We start from the raw sequence: 4229 nt of genomic DNA, 5'->3' as shown, positions 1-4229 counted from the left end.
TTGTGTTTCAGTTATACCACCACCATCTACTACCTATAACATTTTAATTAAATTTAATGTATGCAAGAAATGGGTTACGTATTTACAGTACAGGATTATTTTATCCTCGAAAATTGGTTTCTAATATTTCTACATTCAAAAAATGTAAGATTCTAAAGCCTACGTTTGGTATTCTCAGGTGTCATATTGTTTGTTTTTAGCATAGGTACTATAAAAAGGTAAACATCCAGGGTCTTGTTTACTAGATAATGCTTTTTAAATATTTGTAACTATTATGGGGACAAAATAGCGTAAATGCTATGAAATACTGTAATATTTCTATGAATAAAATTAGGTATGTACATATGTCAGCACACACGTCTACACTTGCATAATGTAAATATTCTGTAACAAAACAAAATAAAACCAGTATATGTCCGTTATTTGAAAAGTTCTGTTCTACATTCATGTCCGTAGGTACTATTTACTCAGTAGTTCTATTGCTAGAATCTCGAACAAAAAGCAACCCGATTTTACCCGAAAAGGTAAAGCTATTAGTAGCCCGGGGAGCTTCAACGTCGTTAGTATGCACTTTCGGGACGGAGATAGCTTTTAACTGAGCTCCTAAATCCCAATACGACCCGGTTAATGCTGTTACTTTTGGTTAGGTACCAATGGTACAGTCGCGTACAGTTAGATAATATATTAAAGTGAGCTAGTTCACCACAGTGACATTGACAATTTTGTGCCTAAATAGGCACTGGGTTCTTTGTTGAACAATAGTTGAACAGGCAATGAACGGCGAAGGGTCACTGTCGGGCTACAATTGTCACTTGTGAAATATGCCATGAAAACGTTTTTCTGCTCATAATGGCGCAATTTCATTAGTCGATAGGGCCCGCATGCGGGGTACGAGATTTCTGGAACGCCTGCCACAGGGCCCGCATTCGAGGAAACGTTTTCATTAGTCGATAGGGTCCGCATTCGGGGTACGAGAGATTTCTGAAACGCGTGCCATAGGGGACCGATTTTTGAATCTTACGTTGTTTTCCACAGACTCGAACGGCAATTTCATGCGCTCGAGATTCAAAAATCGGTCCCCAGGACCCGCATTCGAGGAAACGTTTTCATTAGTCGATAGGGTCCGCGTTCGGGGTGCGAGAGATTTCTGGAACGCATGCCACAGAGCCCGCATTCGGGAAATTAAATAGTAATAGTAACTTTCATTGGTTGTTATCTCGCTTGCGGCGACTCCCCGTATGCTGCATACCAAACGAGTTAACGACCAATTAAATTACACCACTTTCATTGGTTGTTATATCGCCTGCGGGGACTCCTCGTATGCTGTATACCGAACGAGTTATCGACTAATGAAATTGCGCCATAATATTAGTAAAATTTTTCGAGCGTAGGTACATATTTACTAAATGAACGCGACTGTATTATCGTGCTCATTGGGATACCTCACAGTAAGAGATTAAGCGCCTGTACAGTACGAGAACTCGTATGAGAGTTTTATTACGTGAATGGCGTATTGGCGTACATTGATCATTGCTTATTTCCATTTCGGTAGATTTAACGGAAGTTAAAGTTAATCGATAATCCGTTAACACGTCATAAAAATAGGACTTCACTGTAGGTATTATGTATTTGTATTTACTAAGTATCCACCAAAAACCATTAAAACCTGTGACGCCAATCGGTAAAAAACCGAAATGTAATAATTACGGTTTCTTCGGGCTTTTACCGCCGTTGGTTGGCTAAATCCTAGGTTTTACTTCGGATTGGTAATTATTGGGTCATTCATGCGGTCGCGATCGTGGTGTGTCGGTTCTTCAGATTGAGATTTGAGACGACAACTCGATGCTGTGGGCCACGATAACTTGGTAGAGTAATCTAAAGCCCGCCGGACTCTAACTCGATGCGTCGGTTGCGCGATTTGTCTGTCATGCCTGATGATTGCACTCTATTCCCAGGTTACGCCGTGGCTTGCGTGGGCGAGGGTCGCGCGATGGTCGCGCGACGGCGATGCGACGCATACGAAATCAAACCTTATCGATATGGAAGTATGAGACGCGACGGCGACGGTCGCGCGACCGTCGCCCACGCAAGACAAAGGCGTTAGTGATCGATCTAGCACGTCTAATAAGATTTAGAAGATCTCGAATAAGTGATCCAAAGTCGCCAATTGGTCTTTAGACTGTTTATAACCGACGGATCTGCTTTTACCGATAAATCCTAGGTTTTGCCGTACTACGGGCTTTTACAGTAGCAGTCAGGACGTGGTATTCGCGGCGCAGCGAGCCGCTTGGGGTGCTGGATTAACGATTAACGGACTCGATGAAATTTAACGGAAGTTAACGAATCCGTTAACATTTTTTAAAGTTAACTTAAAAGTTAATCCGTTAACCGAAATGTTAACTTCGTTAATTAACGATTAACGGATTAACGAGTTAATGCCCAGCTATGCTTATTTCATGGGTGCGCTCAATTGTATGTAACCTCAACAGTCCGCAATGTGACTAAAATCGCATGCGAGTTCGCACGGTGCCTAATTCTGCCCCAATGCTAACTAAGAAGGCGGAAACTTTATAGACCACACATTAGCGAAGGTCTCCATTTCAATTTGTGAGGTTTTAACTTCGGAGGTTCTGTACAGACTGCAGTGTCTCAACGGATTCATGTAAAATGTTGTAAGCAGGCATTACATATGATATTTGTCGAGCCTGTTCTTGGAAATCTTCCTAAATAAACTACCTATGCTGTGATGGCCTATGGCAGATTTTTTGAAATTACTTATTGATCAGGTAAAGAGGGAAGCAGAAAATATACAAGCGCAGCAGTCTTTGCCTTGCCACCAGTCCTTCTGCCATCCCCCACCCCAACGTCTTAAGTCTCGCCACCCAGCATGCGTTACAGTCCAAAAACTGACTGACTTTGACCTCGAACAGAGTTGGAAATATGAGTGGAGTAAAACTACTACTGGAACTATACTGCCAACCATGGATCCCATAGCGAAGCCAGGTGGTTTTGACTTCCCCCGAAAACTCTGGTGTCGAGTGAACAGACTGAGGACTGGTCACGGGCGCTGTAATTACTTCCGCCATAAATGGGGTTGGCGGGACTCTGCGCTCTGCGAATGTGGTGAAGAGGCTCAAACCATTGAGCACATTATACAGCGCTGCCCTCTGCATGCTTTCCCAGGCCCTCCGGAAGACCTGTTTAAATTAACACCTGACGCAATCTCGTGGCTTGGGACCCTGAATGTGGACTTATAATTCTAGCTACATATTGTTTGAAAGTTTATGTAAATGCGCCATACGAATATAGTTATTTGTTATACAAGGGGGCAAAGTTGTATTTTAACACACGAGAAGTAAAATACATTTGCACCCGAGTGTAACACAAAACTTTTCCTCTCACTATAGCGAGGAAACTACAACGCAAAAAATACGTTTATCACTGCTTCCAGTAGTTCCACAGGTGGTAAATACTACTACTTACTAGATTCACCTACTTTTATCCATTTTAAAACAGTTAATTTGACTTTATTCAAGGTCAAATTACTTTACCCACTAATGGATAAAATGCGTTTTTACCCGCTGGTATTAAAGGACAAAACACGTGTTTCCGAGCTAGTGAGGGGAAAAATAAATAAATTGATCAGGTTCCAGAAGTATCAAGTTGCAATTACTAGAACTAAATAGGTACATACTACATACCTCTAGATTCTCCGTGCTAGTACCTATACGTCAGTCAGAACATAATGTGATTTCGAACGGCAATTACAAGTTAGGTAGGTATCTGTTACATGTCAATTAGAGGTATTAATAGGTCCCTGATGAGAGCTTAATAGCTCATATCAAATTCTGTAACGCGTATGTAAATTCGGCGAAATAATGTGCAATTAGATTTACGTTAGGCTTGTGCCGTTTCGTTCGTTGATCGGAGCGCTCCGATCTCGTTCAATCGCTCCCACGAACTAGTTCGCTCTTTTAGGTCTTTTGCTCATTTAGTTCAGCCAGACCAGCGACCACTGCGGTCGGAAAGATCAGAACGAATGGGACCGAATAGTGTCAAAATGATACGAATAGTCCATAGATAGTAACATTCCGGGCCGAAAGGTTGTAAGTAACCGAAGTTTAATATGAAAACTTGACTTTTTTTTGTTGCTCTGCAATAGCTCTCGCTCTCGGTCGGCGCAGTCACACATTCGTTCTCGATCCAAACTGCTCGCGCTCGCCGATCCT

Source organism: Leguminivora glycinivorella, chromosome 18 (assembly GCF_023078275.1).
Source record: "Leguminivora glycinivorella isolate SPB_JAAS2020 chromosome 18, LegGlyc_1.1, whole genome shotgun sequence".
In the NCBI taxonomy this organism is placed as follows: Eukaryota; Metazoa; Arthropoda; class Insecta; order Lepidoptera; family Tortricidae; genus Leguminivora; species Leguminivora glycinivorella.
This window is presented reverse-complemented; position numbering follows the sequence as displayed.